Raw genomic sequence first — 20,103 nt, 5'->3', positions numbered from 1 at the left:
ATTTCTGGTCTGTACCCCAGTCATGTATGCATAAATAAATAAATCTTAACAAAATTTTTTACAATTTGAGGTTGAAACCTGTCTTTATACCATACACAAAATATAACTCAGGGGACAGGCCTAAATACAAGAGCTGACACAATAAAGTCTTAAGATGAAAACAGCAGGAAAGCTTCTTAGACACTGGAGTTACCGCTTTCTTAGAGATGATACCAAAAACACAGGCAATGAAAGAAAAAAAAATAAACCAGACTTAAAAATTTCTGTGCATTTACAGATGTCATTACCAGACTTAAAAAAAAAAAAAACTGACCCAAAGGATGGAGAAAAATATTGATAATCACCTACCTCTCAAGGAACTAAAAACCAGAATATATCAAGAACACACAGTTCAACAGCAAAACAATCCAACTGAAAGGGACCTGAATAAATATTTTATTCCAAACATCTACAAACGACCAATACCCATATGCCATAGAGACCGTTTGATTATTACTGGAGTGTTTACATTCCACTTATTTTTCACAAAGCTGAATGTCATTCATATTCATTTAAGCCTAATTAAAAAAAAAATCTTACAGCTCTGGGGCTACAGTAGCTTTTACTGACGTCATCACACATGTTCACCAAAAAGGAAACAAGGAAACTGGCCCTCTGGTGGCGAAGGGCCCCCTGCCTACCCTGGTAAGTGAACTGAGCCTGGAACAGCCCCGTCCAGTGGTCTCTGATGCTGGATTTCTGCCCACTGAGCAGGAGGCTGCCTGGGCCTTAGGTGGGCTCAGGGTCACAGAACCCATCAGCCACATCATATCCCACCCATCTACCCCTGCATCCAGGAGATCCCATCTAGAGGGGGAAACAAGAAAACTGAAATATTTAAAGAAAAGATAGATGAAAACTTTCCAAGTTTGTGAAAGAAAATATACAAATACCAGGCAGGCAAAGGATACCCAAACTACCTAAATAAAAACAGTGACAACGAAAAAAGGAGAGACTCAATATAGGAGATGAAAATTACAACACTGCAGATCCTCAGAGGGTAAGATCACTTTGAACACTTGTCTGGAAACAAGTTCAACAACCAGGAAGAGATGGACAGATTCTTAGAATTATGTCACCATCTGAAACTGGGTAGGCACAAACGAGAAAACTAGACCAGACTGATCACACGGACATTTTCAGCAACTGATACTCCCCAAAAAACAAAGCTCACTTCACAGTTGAGTTGTACCAAAACTTCAGAGATGAGCTAATAGCCATCCTGCTAAATCTACTGAGAAGGAACAGTTCCAAACACATTTTATGAGGCCAACAAAATGGTAATATCAAAGCCAAACAAAGACAACACATAAAAAGAAAACAGACCAATCTCCCTAATGAACACAGATGTTAATATTCTCAATAGAATTATAGCAAACTGAAACCAACAATGTATTAAAGGGATTATACACAACAATAAAATGGTATTTATAACAGGGGCAAAATGGTTCATTATCCAAAAATCATTCACCATAATTAACTGACATCAACAGAAAGAAAAAGCCTTGTGATTATATCAATGAATGCTGAGAAAGCATTTGTTAGTTTAACCATTTTTTTCTTGTTTAAAAAAATTTTTGAAAAGATGGGGATAAATGGAATTTAACATAGTAAGACATGTATGGCAAACCTATTGCTGACATCATTTTAACATTTTCAATGGTAACAATTGAAAGCTTTTTCCATTAATAGCTGATACAAGACAGGAGTGGCCACTCTCCACACTACTGTTCAACATAGTTTTGGAAGTTCTAGTAAGAGTATGAAGCAAAAGAAAGGCATAAAATAAATCACAATTGGAAAAGAAGTAAAGTTATCATCATTTGCATACCATATGACAATATACATTCAGATCCCTAAAGATTCCACTGAAAAACTAATTGAAATAATAAATCAGCTCAGCAAAGTAGCAGTTTATAATACTAACACACAAAAATCAGTTTCCTTTGTATATGTTCACAATTAACTAGAAGAGGAAATAAAGAAAATTATCCCATTTATAATCACACATATACAAACACAAAACTTAGGAATAAACTTAACAAATGAGGCCAAAGACTTACACAAAAAGATTAAAAGACATTGTCAAATAGAAGACAATAAGAAACTGAAAGATATTCCCTGCTAATAGACTGAAAGAATCAATGTCAAAATGGCCACCCTACCCAATGCGGACACTGAATACAGATTTGACACCATCCCAATAAAATTTTCAATGGCATTCTTCAAAGAGATGGAACTAACATCACTGACAGTCACATGGAATAATAAAATGAATATCCAATGTAATCCTGACAATAAAGGGGAAGAATGATAGCATCACTTCCAGATTTCAGACCGTATTACAAAGCCTTAATAATTAAAACAGCATGGTGCTGGGTTAAAGCCAGCATACAGATTAATGCAACAGAATTGAGACCTCAGAAATAAATCTGCATCTATACGGGCAGTAATTCTTCAAAAAAAAAAAAGAGCCAAGAGGGCCTTCTGATTTCTCTGTCTAAGACAGAATGCAGACAGTTCAGACTTAGTGTCCACTGAATAGGCTTGGCCAGGTATAGGAAGTCAGGAATTAATGATTTCAGTGGTTCCTAAGGATCGCTTCAGCCAATTACTTCTGTGTCTAGTCTTTCTGAAATGTGCTGGGCCTGCTGATCTCTGGGCTTCTATGAGTCTGGCTTCACTGGTAGCCAGCCTGTAGTCTGTGCTTCCTACATATACCACCACCTAGCACATTAAGCCCTCACCAGGGATTTCTGTCGATTTCCCTGGCTTCAAGAATAACCACACCCCACATATTTCTTAAACACCCAGCTGCACTATGTGGCTTGGCTTCCTCTTATAAATAGGGTGAGTTAAGATGCATTTTGCTTGGAATTGCTTTATACTTTCATCACACTCCCTCCTTTCTCCCCCCCGCCCCCTTGATCTCAGCCTCCCTACAGTTTTTCCAAGTCCAGAACTCAAGTTCACAGCTCAGGGTGCCTCGTTCACCACAAACTGCTATATTTCACTTGTGGCTGAGTGGAGAATTCATTTCATTTCACCGTTCAGTCTCAACAGTACAAACATATATTCAGGGCTGACATATTTTCATTATGGAAAAGCCAAGCTCTCAAACAGATGTTGCCCATAGGGATTAATGAGGGGAATGGTTATTTATTCTGCCACTTGACATTTTGCGCAAAATAATTCCTGAGTCATTTTATATTTTATCAAATAGTTCACCAACAGAGGCTCTCAGCACTCTGGATGAGCACCAAACCAGGATTTAGGAACAGACAAGCATTAACCAACAGTAATGAAGCCACTTTCTAGAATCACACATCATGTGATACTACATAATGTCACAGCTAGCAGGCCAAGGGAGACAGCCACTCCTGATGCCAGACAGTACCACCCCTGAAGCCACCCAGCAGAGCGGGGGGCAAGGTGCAACCCTCCTCCCCTCAGCATAAAGCACCTGGCCTGTCTGTGGAGTCAGTCACCTGTGACACGAATCTGCTGGGCCATTTGTGCGAGGCCGTCCATGGCTCCCTGTGCCCATAATCAATAGCACCTAGCCCCCGGCCTCTCGGCCACGCACATGCCTGCCACCACTGGCTCCCTTTTCCACTTTATTCCTTTCCTTCGACTGTTTGTGTCTATATACTACTTCTTCCTCATGCTTCCCTGTGTCGGACGAAGCACTTGCCTCATTCACGGCATCTTTCAGGAAGCACCATGCCTACCCTTCAACCATGACTCCTCCAAGCAGACGCCTGGGTTTTTTTGGGTGTTTGAATGCTTAGGGAGTATTTCTCTGAACCAAATGCATGGTAAACTCCGAATACCAAATACCAAGTCTATTTTTACACGTAGGCACGGAGGCCAGTACGTGAAAGGAGCTCAGTACAAACTCACCGGGGAAGAACAAAGACAGAGAGCAACGTCAGGGCCCACCAAGGTCTGGAGCCTGCAGTCAGGTTCCCAGGCTCAAGAAAGCTCCTCGAACTCACCCATATGGTAAGTACTTATCATGCTCCTATTTTGTGCTGCACTGGTTGATAAGCTCCCGCCGCCCCTCCCCACAGGGTCTGTGGCACTGAGCGCAAAGAGAATTTCCAACCCCCACCTGAAGCGTGGGCTTCCTGTACCCCACAGCTGCGGTCTGCACCCTGCCTATGGCTCCCCGATGGCACTGGACCTGACACTTCAGAACCTGGGGAGGTGGGTCAAGGGCAGCAGGACCCCGGTTAAGTTCATCTGGTAAGTTGCTGCCAGGTCATCACAGGCGAGGACGTTCTCTGGGAGGCAGGTGGAGCTTGGGCTCTCCCAGACTCAGCTTCTATGGGTGGTCCCAGGCATTTGACTGACCCTACCGGCCACTTCTGGTCTGTAAGCAAGTGAATTCACCACACTCTCCACTGAGGGTCAAGGCCACGTGGTCACTAGGTCCAGACACACAGTGTGGGGTATGAAGGAATGATAAGAACTTCAGGGCAATTCAAGGGATCACGGCTATTGAGACAAGCTTGACAGAAAAATATCTCCTGGTATAGTATGTCCCAAAACACTAACAAAATTAACCTGGTTTCCAGCTAGCGAGGCTACCAAGTCATCCTTGATCGGATCTTGATCATATTCATTTCTCATTTGGCAGAAAAGAGAAACTCAAAAAATAAAATCCAAAGGGTTAAGAGGTATTTTCTGCTGCTCCGTTGGTGATTCCTTGCTCTGTTTGGATCATCTGTGGGCACACAAACAGGGCACAGAGACCAGAGACCAGGCCTCAGCAGCATGGGCAAAGCGCAGGATTCTAGGAAAGGCAGTGTTTGAAGAAAGACAAAAGGTGTGTACAAATCGGTAAGAAAAGCACAGACGAATGGGGCAGGAGTCTAACTCCGAATCTGGCTGTACACTTAATACAGAATGAAGTGAAGAGGAAAGAAAACATCCCATGAGAATCTCCAGCACACACTGAGTGCTCATGTGCTGGAAGGCAAAACTCATTACTGATGAGGTATAAAAACCCAAAATGAAAATCAAATATAAGGATCCCCTAAACAACTCAAACCCCTATCTTCTTGGAGGACAACAGGAAGTGACCTCAAACACAGCAAAGAAAACAAAGATAAAAAATACTGGGAAATTCCTTAAAGATATGGAATAAAGGGACAAGGTCCAGCATAGGTCTAATTGAAATTTCAGAAGAAAATAGCAGCTCAAAAGGTATCCTACATGTATTTACAGAGGAGCTAGGCCACAATTTTCCAAAATTAAAAGATTTTGGAAGTCCAAGCAATAATCACCACAATAAATTGATTCCTACATCAATAATAAAACAAAGGTCACAGCCCTCCTTGGTGACACAACTGATTAAAGTGTAGCAATGCAAGCTGGTCACAGTCCCCTTAGTGCAATTTTGATCCCGCCCCGGAGGTGACCCACAGGGCGCGGCAGACCTCTCCTGACCTGCCCGCTGCTCCCCTCAGCAGTGTACTTCGTCAGTCTGCCTGTTCTGCTCCCCACTCTGTCTCTGGTGAAACTTCTCGCCACCCCCGCACCTCTGGCCAGTTCTGTATGCATAAATCTTTACAAAGAAAAAAAAAAAAAAGGTCACAAACAAAACCCCTATTTTCTGTGATTGCAAAAATGAAGCGGTCCCAAACCAAAAGCATCAGATCACATCCTCCCAGCCCTCGATCCTCCCCCTGAAGCCCCTCAATAAAATGGTTTTATCACCCCAAGTAATGACGACAAAACCCCTTAAAACTGCCAGAATGAAATAAGGACAGATCAATGGGTCTCAAACGTTAGTGAGCACCAAAATCCCCTGGAGGACTTCTTAAAACAGCCCGCTGTGCCCAGGGCAGGGTCTGGGTGCTCTAGGTGGGGGAGCCCTTCCACCAGCGCCCTGCTGCTGCAGGACTGGGGCCCGAAGCCACCGAGAGACGCAGCACAGGCAGCAGTGTGCCTGTGACCTAAGGAAATGGAGCAACACTTACGAGCACCAAGAGAAAAATCACTGTTAATCTAGAGCTGACACCCAGGAAAGCTCGTTTTCAGGAATCAGTGCAAAACAGATACTCTTCGACAGACAAAAACAGTGTAGGGCCACAGACTCTCACTGAAATATGCACTTCAGGGAGCACAGAGACCATCCCAGGAGAAAGAAGAAGTGCAACAAATGGTGACAGTGGGTGAACTTAACCAGCATTACTGTGCAAGACAAAACACTGTAGTCCGTAGGGCTACAAAAGCTATTCTAAAATTAATTTCCAAAAAAAGAAAAAGGTAGCATTAATTTCCTGGAATTCAAAAGCACATGGGTCAAGGCTGGAATGATCAAACTGAAGATTCTAAGATTCTAATTTTGACAAAAAAATAGAGATGTATTATTACATTTAGGTTTACAAAATGAGATATAAATTCCCAGTCCATTCAGTGTAAGAACATTTACAGAATAATCACCACTTAGTTGAAGGGATGGAACAAGGTAAAAATATTGTAGGGAATGTATAAAAAGAAAATATAACAGAAAACAATCCAAATATGAACTTAACTTTTTGTTGAAAATCTAGACTCTGAGATTGGGTTACAAATTTTTTTAGGCACATGCCTAAAAAAATATGGAAGATTATAGTCAAAACACAAGATTTCAAAAAGTTTAAGGAAAAGAACCATTTATATCAAGTAAATACTAATAAAGATTTTACTATAGCACTATTACTTATAGATCAATTAATTTTACTTGATAAAATTATGATACTTATATGGTTACTGGGTGTGTTATATATGTGTATGTGTATACAACAAGAGTAACTTTACAAATTTTTACTTCAATAAATATTTTTAGGTATCTATTAAGCTCTAACTAGCATTTTAGCTTCTAGTGAACAAAATAAACATCCATGTAAGTTAATATAAATTCACTATATATATCCAATATTAAAAATAAAAAAAAGAATTAACTACAAGGTAAAATTGACAAATTTTCCATAATAATGGGGCATTGAAAATAACACACAAATATCTTTACTTAATCTCAAAGTTAAAAAACAGTAATTATAAAAACAATCACAAAAAAAATCTGTATTATTGAAATTTGGGGATAACAGACAAAAATACACCATAAAAAGGCAAATAACAAATACTAATCAACATTGATTACTTTAAATTAAAAAAAAATTATAAGCCAGTAAGAATAAAGAAGTAACTACAGAAATATATAATAGTTGGAATGAAAATGGAACATAATTACACATAGTACAAGTTTTTTAAAGCAATTTCATAATTATGATTTTTAGATCAGTGAACTTTGGAGTCTAGATGAAATATAAGTGTTCCTGCAAAAACTATAAACTAATGGTTGACTCAAGAAAAATTTTAAGCTATTAAAAATTAGTTTTAAAAAATATCAACTTCCCTTCCCTTTATTCATAGAGGCTCAGATGACTTAGGAAGATTTCATGAAACATGAGTGATGTTATATCTATAACTTCAAGAATTTAAAAGATAGAATGCTTCCTAAATACTTTATGAAATTAGTATTAAACTTGACACCAGGGTGTCAGGGAAGGATATTATAGGAAATAAAAAATTTCAACTTACTCAATGAACACAGATACAAATTCCCTTCATAACAGCACTAGTAAACAAAATAAGAAACACAAGAAAATAGTACAATAGGACCAAGTCAGGTTTACCCCAGAAAAACAAGTTTGGTTTAATACTGAAACTATTTATTTCACCATCCTAATTGCAAAGGAAAAAACACATGCTCTTCTCTGTAGATATTGATAAAACAAAGCAAATAACTGAATACCTGGTTTTTATTTTTTGTTTTTTATAGCAAGCTAGGAGTTAAAAAAAAGAAAACACAAAAACTGTGGATGCACACACACACACACACACACACACCAAAGGTATACATTTCAAAATCTGTAGCAAGAAAAAAATACCACCAGCTAGGAATGCAAACTAGTACAACCACTGTGGAAAACTGTTTGGAGGTTCCTCAAACTGCTAAACATGGAGCTTCCCTATGACTCGGCAATCCCACTCCTAGGTATCTACCCAAAAGACACAAAAAACACTGATTGAAAAAGATACTGTACCCCCATGTTTACTGCTGCTTTATTTACAATTGGAAAGACATGGAAACAGCCCAAATGCCCAAAAATGGATGACTGGATTAAAAAGATGTGGTACATACACACAATGGAATATTACTCAGCAACCAAAAAAATAAACACATGCCTTTTGCAGCAACATGGATAGAACTGAAAAAGATCATGTTTAGTTAAATAAGCCAGAAAGAAAAGGAAAAAAATACCAGATGGTTTCATTCATAGCAGGATTATAACGGAGCAGGCAAGAAAATAATAATAACGATCATTTATATACCAGAGACATTTTACAGGGGTGGAGTGGGAAATGGGATCAAAAACGGTGGGGAGAGGGAAATGCACTGGACTATGGTGATGACACATGGGTGATTTGGTGATGGGAAGCCCACGGGGATTACAACCAAGATGGAAAAAGGCACAAAATGATGCAAAAAAATAAAGAAATATTGAGAGGCCCAGGGGAAAAAAAAAACCACCAGCAACCATAACTCCAACCTCATGCAGTGTTACAAAGGGAAAGAGTCTGAGTAAAAAGACAACAAAATTTACAGACTGAAAGGAAAAAAAATCCAAACTGTCAGCAGTCCTGTATGGTAGAATTAGACGCAAAATATAAATCATTAAACCACAGTAAATTAAAGCTAATGAGTTCACCCTTTTTTTCACAAAAAATTTACTGTATGCCTACTATAATTGGGTGGCTATTCTCCATGCTGGCAATATAGTATAAAACCAGTCAGACAAAACCCCTGTTCTAATAAGCTTACATTCTAATCAATGAAATTAAGCAAAATAAGTATTGATTGCACTAGAAAGTTTGATAAGTAATGAGAAAGATTAAGTACGAAAGAGATTAAGTACTGAAGATAACACAAAGAATGGCCTAGCTTTCTAAGTACAGTTCTAATTGAAAATTCTTACAAAATACAATAAGGAATTTATAACTGCAATCAAATATGTTACCTATATAAAACTAACGATGTTCAAAATTTTGGGGAGCATGCTAGCAAATACTAATGAAAGAAATATAGACTATTTATCAAATGGAGTGATCCTATATTCACTGGTTAGAAGACCATACTCATAAAAATGCTTTTCTCTTTGTGCATCTTCAGTGAAGTTTCAATCATTTCAAATATTTATGAATATGATATACCATTTCAAAATTTCTACATAGAAGGACCAAGAGTAGACATATGCTTTTGGGAACAGAAGGGCGGATTTACTGACTCAGATATTCAGATATATTACACAGCAAACACAGTGAAATGCAGTAATTAGCGTGGTAATTAGTGGTAACTGACCGCGGAACTGAGAACCCAGATGCAGAGCCACAGGTAAGTAAGTGAACACTTGACACAGAACAAATCTGACATTGTCGGGAATGGAGTATGGAATTCCCCTCCTAAATAAAGAGAGAAACTGAGGCTTGAGGGTGTGTAAAAAAAAAAAAAGTTTATTTTAGTATAGCAGAGGGATTGCAAGTGAGCAGACAAATATTACAGCAAGCTACAGGCGAGTCTGCTGGGGTTTGAAGCAGGCTGGATTTCAGTGCCAGAAGGCAGAGAAAGGGAGAGAGCAGTGAGAGTCAGACAAACCCAAAAACTAGAGGCAGCCAGCCCTGAAAACTTCCTGAGCAAGACAAAACCAGTGCAGTCATGCAAAGGGAATTCAGCTCATTTGTGAGACCAATGTGACCTGGGTCAGCTGAAATATATGCTTCTGGAAACCATAACCAAAACTTGCCAAGACTGATAGGAAGCAACCTTTGACCGATTACCTGTCATCTAAGAAAATCAGGCAATTATGGGATATCAGTCTTTCTCAGGCCCAATCAGCACTGACATTTTATTTTCTTGAGAATACATACATAAGAATTTCCATTTTATAGCTTCTGGTTCCATTTAGATTGAAATTCAGTGGATATCCATTTGGACAAAAGTGACTTTCGATTTACACCCATGCTTTAAAGTAAATTTCAAGTGGATAAAATAGAGAAAATGTCTATAAAAGTTTTGCATATAATATGGAATAGACAGAAGAATATTAACCATGAAAGAAAATTCTGGGGCCCTACCTGGTGGACAATGAGTTAAAGCACAACACTGTGAAGCTAGCTACTGCCACTGCAGCATGAGTTCGATCCCCAGCCAGAGAGGGGACCCACATGGTACAGCAGACCTTTCCTGATCTGCGCTCTGCTCCCCTCAGCAGTGTGTTTGTCAGTTGGCCTGTAAAAACCTGTTCTGCTCCCCACTCTATCTGTAGTGAATCCTCTCTCCCTCACCCCACCCACCACACCTCTCGCCTTACCTCAGTTCTTGCATGCATAATTTTTTTAAAAAAGAAAATTCTGATACATCAGATTAAAATAAATTTTCTTCCTAAAATGGTTCCATCAAGGCCATGAAAAACCAAACCAAAACAGTTTCCAAAGTTCATATCTGACAAAATGTTATTATACTTGCTATAAGAATCAACCCAAGAAAAATCTGGACAGAACAGGACACCCCAAAGAAGAAAACAAGGCCTCAGGCTAGTGAGTAGTGCTCTCGGAGTGTCAGTACATGTTGTAAGAAATCATTTTATACTTTCCCCAAATGGAGGAAATGAAAATGTTAGACATTAAAAAGTGTCACTGAGGACAAGGAGTAAACAGAGCTCTTGAATACTGATGAGTATAGCTGCATGCACTTAGCTAATCAACATGGTGTTATCTAGCAAAGGTGAAAATGTACAGATGCCACAGGCCTGCACACTACCCTCAGGTTTATGGCTGGGAGGCGCACTGGTGTGGCTATACCAGAAGGACATGAATAAAAATGTTTACAGATGAGAATGTAAAATGATACAGCTACCCTGACAGTTAGGCAGGTTTCCTACAAACCTAAATATGACCTAACCAGGCCCAGCTATCATCTTCTTGCACATTTATCTCAGAGAAGTTAAAAACTATATCCACGCAAAAACCTGTACACAAATGTTTAGAATGGTATTTTCATGAACGAGCTCAGAACTGGAAATAACCCACGGACCTACAGGTCAGTGCTATGGTGTGCTGTGGAGTACGACTCAGTGGTCAAAGGAGCAAAACAATAGCACAGGTGGCAACTTGGATCAAGAGCAAGGGAACTCCGATGAGGTCACCTCAAAGTCAGTCTTGAAGAGGTGCATCTGTGTGACTCCGCTTATAGATCCGTCTTAAAATACTGGGGGAATGGACAACAGACTAGTGGTCCCTAGAGATTAGGGAAGACGAAATCCAGAGGCAGGTAGCTGTGGCCATAAAAGAGGAATATAAGTGATTCTGTATCTGGACAGCGTGATGAATGTCACAGAACTAAGCACGTATACCTGCATGAACACTAGTGAAATCTTAATAAGAAAATGGATTTTATCACTATCAAGCTTGCGCCTGTGAGATGATATTATGGTTGCACAATGTGTTACCAATCAGGCCCACACAGAGGGCATAAAAGGTTTAAAAAAACTTTTTAATGGTAAGAAAAACTCCTCTATAAAATCTGGATGTCATTTTGGTCAGAGAATTCATTAATAAAACATGATGTACTTAGGCACAGGGAAGCTGCATAAGAAAATGAAAACCATTTCAGACATCAACATAAGTAGATCTCCACAGTAAATGAATATACAACTGAGGGAAAGAAAAATTTGCAGAATTCATATAACATGATTCTATATATAATTCATAAAAGAGGCAAAAGGTAAGGAAATATTTTGGTTAAGGATGTGTATCTATGTGGTAAAATTATGATGAGAAGAAAACGATAATAACTAATTCAGGCTACTCATTACCTCAGGTGGTAGGAGATGGGATTTTGAGACCAGAAAATTGATGTAGGGGACTGATGCCTTGACCTGTGTGTCTACTGTCCAGGTAACTGTTAGCCATTATACTTCGTGTTTGTGATCTGTTCTTTTCATATGTACGTAGTGTTTAATCAAAGCAACATAAAACAGACTTCCAATACTAGTGTCACGTAAATAAAGGTACTAATAACAGAGAAGTAAGCATTGCTCTTCACCTTACAGTGGAGGGAAACACACACACACACACCATGCGAACATGCCTGACTTTGCACGGGAATAACCTAGCTTCTCCGTAACAGGCTGATGGCTGCAGTGCAGAGATGCCAGTAACCAGCCGGGCGCTCTGTCTGGGGCTATGTGGTGGGTGTGGCGTTGGTGCCAGCAGCAATGACGTGGGGGCCTGTCAAGCTGAAGCTCTCCTGGCTGAGACATATGGCCCAGGAGTCTTGTATGGAAGCAGGTCTGATGCAGCCACGTCAAAAGTTTTGGTCTCAAGACCGCTTTAAAAACGTACTAAAGACCTCCGGGATCTGTTATTGTAGTCATTATTTAATCATTACATAAGAAACCTATTGCATGTTAATATAGAAAACTTATTTTACACAGAATATATATTTCCATCCCCCCCCCAAAAAAAGTGCAGCATGTTTCTATATTTAGGCAAATCTCTTTTATGTCTAATTTAATAGAAGACAGCTGAATTTTCATATCTGCTTCAGCACTAATCTGTTGCAATATGTTGTTTTGGGTGAGGTATATGAAAAACATCCAAACTCATAAATAAAATGCTGGAAAAGGAACGACCTTGTAGACTGCGGAAAAGATCTGGAGGCCCCTGGATCTTTGGGCCACCGGTTAATAACCACTGAACCTTCCATTTGCAAGCACACAAACTGAACACATGTAGCAATCTTGTTTCCTAAGCCAAATTCAAATTACTGAAAATCTAATAAAAGTACACTTAAATAACTAGGTGTGTGTGCATAAGGAGCCAGGGAAAGTCACTGAAGGATCACTAGCATGAAAACTTAGAAAAGGCAGGCGAGCTGGCGCACGCATTGAGAGCTGGAAACCAAAGGAGGCTGGGAGCAATGAACTGGTACTGGGTGAGTGGAAGCACTTCTGCCCTGAAGTCTTGGCATCAACCGCTCTTCCTCAGAGACCAGCCAATGACCAGTTATCTGTTCACAGGTGGGAGCTGAGGCAAAGAGGCCGCACGGCCCTCCCAGTGCTGGGGACACAGAGTGCCCAAGCATACAGGGGAATGAACAACCCAGCCGGCAGTCTACTCTTCCCTGCTCTCACCACACACAGCTCATTCAAAACAGCACAACTTGACAAGTCCCACAGCTAAAAGAGCCTGGGTAATGTTATAGAAAATTTCAACCACTGATACCAACATGCAATCAAAAAGTCAGCCAAGGGAAAATTTCAGGAAAATCTGCCAATATCGTAAAAGGGAACAAACTCAACCAACGGCAGATTTATATCCAAGAATGAAATATTAATAATCAGAAGAGGACTTTTTTCCTTAAAAAAAAAAAGAAAATTGACATACTCAAAGAGAAACTTTAATACTGTTCAATAATTTCTTAAAGTAACAAGGAAAATTGAAGGGGGTAGTTCTGATTAAAAACACACACACACAAAGTGGTGAGATAAAAGATTGACTTAAGGAATTTTTCAGAGTGCAGCCAAAAGGGTAAGATGTAAAACAGAAGTAAATCAACAAATGTACAAGGTAGCTCCAGAAGGCCACACGGTTCTAAGTGAAGATTTTAAGGTGAGGGATGATCCTGGAGAGAGCACAATGAGTGGAGGAAGAGAGTCGAGAGCTGAAGGGAGACTCAGAGAGACTATGAAGTGTCGAGCAGAAATAACCAAGGCACATGCAGAACTGGACACAATAGCTACACAGGAGCCAACACAGACTGACAAGAGCGGCTGATCATGTACACAACCCATGATCAAACTATACAGGAAAGCAGAACTTTCACCCACACTCTGCAGCAACTAACCCAAGAAATTAACCTTCCACTACAGCAACCATCCTAGGAAGCTAGGTGGCCTTCTGCAAGTTAGACTTGCAGGAAGCCAAATAACAACTCGCACAATAATCATCCCCAAATGTCCAGCACTCTATTAATGAATGAGAGTTTCCCTAAGTTTGCTTGTTTCCAATGGGAAAAAGCAAAACATGTACCACTACCCAATCACATAGGCTGCCCCTCTCCCAGCGAGCCTACCTGCCGCTGTCCTCACCAACACCCCCCAGGACACTGAAGGCACCCTCCTGTTTCTTCAAAAGCAAGTTTTGGAGGTCGAGTCCCTAGCTGCAGCAAGTTCTGAGTCAGGAACCTTTGCCTGTACTGATTTGATTGATCCTGTGCATTTCATCATGACAGAAGCTTCCCTGAGCCCCATCTGCAGGCACCCCAACCTTCCACCAGGTATGGTCCCTACAGAGCTGCTTTACCTAGCTGCTGTTCTGTCCAGGATGGAGTCCTCGATCTGCCCTTTGCTGTGCATTGCCTTCTCATGCTTGCACATGACTGTGTTGTGTTGTGGTAGCTGCAAGTGTTCAACGAGTCACGACAACAAAAAGCACCGGGAGAGCAGGCGAGGCCTCACAGGCCAGTTACTGAATTGGCTTACAGAATGCTGAGTTTTCAGTACTCGTTAAATACTCACTGCTGTGAGTCACCGTTAAGAGAGGGCAAAGTCTTCCTTCATCCATCTGGTTTCCTGCAAGCTTGGCCTTGGTCTGCAGAGAGTGCACGCTCTGCTTTTTCGCCTGATCCTTGGGTCTATGTGAAGAGGGCATCAGATTGGAAGTCTGACACAATGTGCATGAACACTACTTTTCTGTCAACCGTTAAAGCAGTCATGGGGTCTCTGGAGTCTAGATACTTCTGCTACTTGGGAAATTCTTGCTCGGTACATGCACTCAGATTAAAACCAAACTTCTGTGCTGGTATTGTTAGGGGCAAAGGGCGTCCTGCACCAACTCTACGGATACAGTTTTTGTGGACTCCACCCCGACTTCAGACACCACACGGAAGACTGCTAGGCCCTGAGGATGGAGTGAAGCGGCCATTTTGAGTTTTGGTTATGAAACCGGACTTGTTGGGCTGAGGAAGTTCTTGGCCAAGTGACTGGTGGCTTGCGTTGAGTCTTCAGTGTGCTACTGGGGTTCTAGGTCAGCAGAACTGGTAGGACATAGTGATTAACTTATCTCTCTCTCTCTTTCCCTGAATGATTCCTTTTCCCCTTGTGAATAAACACATTATTAACCTTTCTGTGTGTGTCTGCAGTTGAAACAAAGCGCAGGGGTGAGGACCCACAGACAGGCAACCCCGTTCACAGTGGGTTGCCCTGACAATATTTGTAAATGGTCTAATTTCACTGAGGATGATTTGGAACATCTGATTGAACAAAATTTGTTTGAGAGACACTTTAACAAAAATCACCTGACTAAAAAATTCTTTGGCCAAAGCTGAGGGGCAATCTGAAAAACCTGCAAGGATAAAAGAAAGAGACTCACACCCCTCGTATATGCTGCCCCTCCTGCCCTCAGTGGTCTCTTCACACACAACACTGCCCCCACCTTGGTCATTCGGATCTCTCCTCTTCCTTGCTCCCCACAACTTCCCTAAAACCCCAACATGCCATGTAAAACCTCACCCTTATACCCAAGCTGTATTAATAGCTATAATCAGAGATTCCCTTAAACCCAAAGGACTGTCATCAATATTCAACAAATATTCATGAGGCAATGCAGAATTCTTTGGGTACAAAAGAGCTGTAGTGCTACCTACATCCCTTGTACACCTGTTGGCTGGCACCTCGGATGCTAAGGGAGCGCTGCCTGGGAAGAGTGGATTGGGCTGATCTGGAAAGAGACTGACAGGATCTGTTTTCACACACTAAGCCCAAGAGAGGTAAGAAGGTAGGGGGCAGGGCAGAAAAGTAAACGGTCCCTTATAAGTCATACCTCAATCACCCCTGAAATGGACTGAACCATAACACAACCACACAAAGAAGCAAACAACAGGAAACTAGGAATTTTCAGAATTGCCAGGAAAATAATGGAAACATTTCAGAGTGAAAGAAGTTGCTGACGCAGCCACCATTTCGCCCTCAGCTGGAGAGGGCAACCGTATAACTGAACCCCTTCCTACATTTCTCAGGCCCTCAATCAATTTTCAAAAGGTTTACATTTCCCTGGAGACCAGTTCTGATACGGTATGTAGACAACCTGCTACTGTGCTCGGAGAAGGAAGACATCTATGAAAAGAATTCCATTTCCTTGCTCAGGCTTAGCAGAAAAGGGCGTGAAGTTTCAAAACTGATTAAAATTCTTACAAAACTGTTCATCATTTAAGGCATCACTTATTTAAACAAGGAAAACCATCCTCTCCAGGCAGAGTCAATGTCTCTCAAACTTACCTTGGACTCCTCACAAAGGACGATTAAGAGGGGCCCTAGCTTACCTGCGTACTGTCCCCCTCCCTGTCGCTCAACCTTGAGGCAGGCTGTGCAGAACCTAACAAGGCCTTCCAGGGCCTCCTTCCCCAGCATGCCTGACTGCAAAGGGCTGCTGCACCCATCTGTGTGGGGGAGAGGGGAGCAGCGCTTGGGATGTGAAATTCAGGCGAATCACTCACAAGCCGGCCTTGACTACGCCTCACAGCAGACCCAGCTGCAAACACTTGTGAGCTGTGGCCAGTGCTACCCCGCGCAGCTGAATCCCTGATGCACCAGCTCAACGAGCTCTTGAGGGCTGCAGCAGGCCCTCAGGGACGCAGGCAGCGTATTGTGGGGCGGGGCGCTTTCCAGCCCATGAACCCCGTGAGTCTACTGCCCTGGCATCTAAAAGTCCTCCCACAACTTCCAGCAGGTCCCCACCTGCAGCTTGTTGAATCACTGACTAATGAGCCTGTAAATCAACCACACGGTTCTAACCTGTGTTGTTCAAACTGAGCACTTCTCATCCCACCTTTCACTGCGGGCACCCGAGTCCTGCCCCCAGGAGAAAGGGAACCTCGAGATCTGTCATTGCATTTGGGGATTCCCTGTACCTCCATTACCTTCACTGGAGACGTCTATGGAGAAGACAACCTAATGGCACTTCCGGATGGAGGTTTAAAACTGAGTTCTCTCTTTACAGTTTTCTCTTTACAGTTCTCTCTTAGCAAAACGCTGCTCTGGAATACAGTCCTCAGCTGAGACACCTCAGCTGAACCCCACAGTTCACCACAGCTGACAGAACTCACAGCGTTTACCAGACAGCTCGTCAGAGGCCGGGGAGCAAGGGCAGTGAGCACGAAAGTTTTTGGAGTAATATGTAACTTTGGGATGAGCAGGAAACAAAATGGGCTTTTCACCTGTGCTGGAATCCCCATCGAAAATGGAGAGCAAACGAAGGCACTTTCAGATGCACCCCTCTTAGAACTAGCAGAATGTTCTGGCCAGGGCAGACAGGTACAAATGTAAAATGAAGTGGCGTGGGTCATCACTTCCAACATGCTGCCTCAACCCAAGGATTAAGTTTCAGGGGCAACTCAAAGGGGCCTTGAAAAACTAATGTAACAAATGCCCAAAAGGAGGTGCCTCGTCTTTGCAGGAAACAGCAGGACATGTGAAGCTTTGAATATAAATGGATAAAAAAACACACACACACACACACAAGACAAAGTACTCACAAGAAAATCAATTGCTAACAGACGCAGGCCACATAATAGATACCAGGAAGAGGGAACAGAACGCCCCATCACCCACCGCATGGACGAAACCACAAACCTAGCTCCCAGGAACTGCCTACCTTGTTCGGGGGTGGAGGCTTGCTTGCTGGAAGACTTTTCTCAGCGTCCCCTCACCACCTGACTTTCGGTCTCCCCAAGAAAATCTTTGCTTGCTCTGCTACGGACTCCTGCTACTTTCCTGGGCCTTGGTCAGTGTGCTGGCCAGGGGGCTGCGGAGCAGACGCGCGTCCTCCATCCTCCCGCCCTCCGCACGCACACTGCGTGGAGCAATTCCCGCCCTGGGTGCACCTGGTGGGGGCGGGCTCCCGCGTGGCTCCGCCCCCAGCACTGGGCGGGGCTCTGCCCACCTTCCAGGGCTACCGCAGATGCAGGCTGTAATGCCTCCAGCCCCCATGGCCCGAAGTTTGGTCACTCTTCCCCAGGATGATCGGTTTGTTTTTTACTTTACACGGGAGATGGGGAGCTCAGTGGCCTTAAAGTAGGTCTGCCACTGGCCACCCCGAAGTGAAGTCCGAGAAACCACACCTGCCTACTTTATCACCTCCCCATGCCTGCAGTTGTCCCCCTTAATAAAGCCCACATACAGCCATGAGGAATTTCTTGAATCAGAGCTGCTCCTCAGTCTCCAGTGGACCTCTATGGCATGTGGTGACCTCCCCAGGTAAGCCTCTGCAGATGGAGACACCCCAGCGTCCTGGCTCTCTCCTGCCAACGTTGAACTTCACCTGAGCCTTATGGGCCCATCAAGTAGCAAAGGTTAAGCCTCCCACCCCGCCCTCCCCATTGTGTGTTCCAGGAAATGGCCTACAGCTACCTCCCCCAGACCCCTCAAAAAGATGCCTGTTTGCCAGAGAGCAGGGCCAAACACACACCTACCCCATTTGCTGAAACCGCTGACAGAGACAGGCATAAATCCTCTTCCTTTCACCCCTAAGCTACTTCCTGTTCTTTGTCTCAGGAGTAAACAGCTGAAGATAGAATGGTTATCCCTCTGAAACCAAGTCAAATACAGAAATAAACATTCTCAGTACACTTTACAGAGAGCTCTTGGACTGCCAAACAACCCTACCTGTAACCCTATCCTGTTCCCCTCCCAGAGCCTTGGGCGAAACCACCCAGGGAGACTCAGCTCTGCCTCAGGGGTGGTGGTCCCCTGTCTGCCCCCAAAATCCGAGAAAACAGCCATCTCCTTCATTGTCTGGGGCATCTTTTCCACACCAGAATTCAGATTACTCACTTCCCTTTGACCTCAGTTCTGTGGAAGTTCAAGAAAAGCCATTCATTTGCAGCTGATCCAGCTCTTAGCCTATGGTCTGAATGAGAACAATGCCGACCATCTCTCTGTATCTTTGAGCTGAAAGCAAAAGTCTTTTGATGCTTTTCTTTAATTAGCACTGGTAGCTGACCAATGGGACGCTTAAAAAAAAAAACAAAAAACAAAAAAACACCATTGCGAACTAATGGATTTTAATTTTACACTTACACCACCCCATCTTTGGCCAGCGGGAGGCCCTACAGGAGGCCCTCTTCAACCCCTTGCCAGAACTCAAGTAGTCAAAGCGCTTCCTTGCTTTCTGAACAGCAAGTTGTCGCCATCTCATCCTGTACTTGTCCCACCCCGGATCTGGAAGCAACCATTCTTCTGGGAAGCCTTGGCTCATTTTATTGTGAAATGGTACCTTAACACCATAAACTGGGCTTCAGAAGTATTTCAACTCTTTATATGCAAACTATAGTCACTTACTATTTTCTTAATTTAACAAACATGGAAATAATGACGAACTACTCATTATTTTTTAACAATTTTAGAAATGAGGATATAATCAAGACATTAGACTGCCCTTTTGATTTGTTTAAACACTACGTAATAAGCACATGCTTTGAGCCTGTTTCAGGTACTGAACACAGAGATAGTAGAGGAGGAAAAAAAAGACAAAACTCTATAGGACTTACTTTCTAGTGGTGGAAGAAAAACAATAAACAATACAATAGTATATCAAATGCTAGGTACTGTGGAGAAAATAAAGCAAGAAAGAGGCTTAGAGGAACATTATTGTGATTTTGTGTAGACTACCGTGATGATATTTGCCACCCAACCCCGAGCGGTTCAACTGGACAGGCTAACTAATTATGGATGCACACGTCTGTTTCAGTGTCCTAGCAGGTCTCCTGCTGGAAGTAGACCACAGGTGACTCATTTTGTAAGGTACACACCGCTCTCCTCCTCAGCACATCACGCTCTCGCATAAAGATAGTAACAGACCAATTTTGCTTGAAGAAAGAGACATGGGCCAACTGCTAGTGCCAAGAGAGCAAGACATGTGCGCTGCGCCAGCCACTCCCACGTGGGCACCCAT

This window comes from Condylura cristata, unplaced genomic scaffold, assembly GCF_000260355.1.
Source record: "Condylura cristata isolate star-nosed mole 26May11 unplaced genomic scaffold, ConCri1.0 scaffold00021, whole genome shotgun sequence".
Lineage (NCBI taxonomy): Eukaryota > Metazoa > Chordata > Mammalia > Eulipotyphla > Talpidae > Condylura > Condylura cristata.
Note: the sequence above shows the minus strand (reverse complement) of the source record.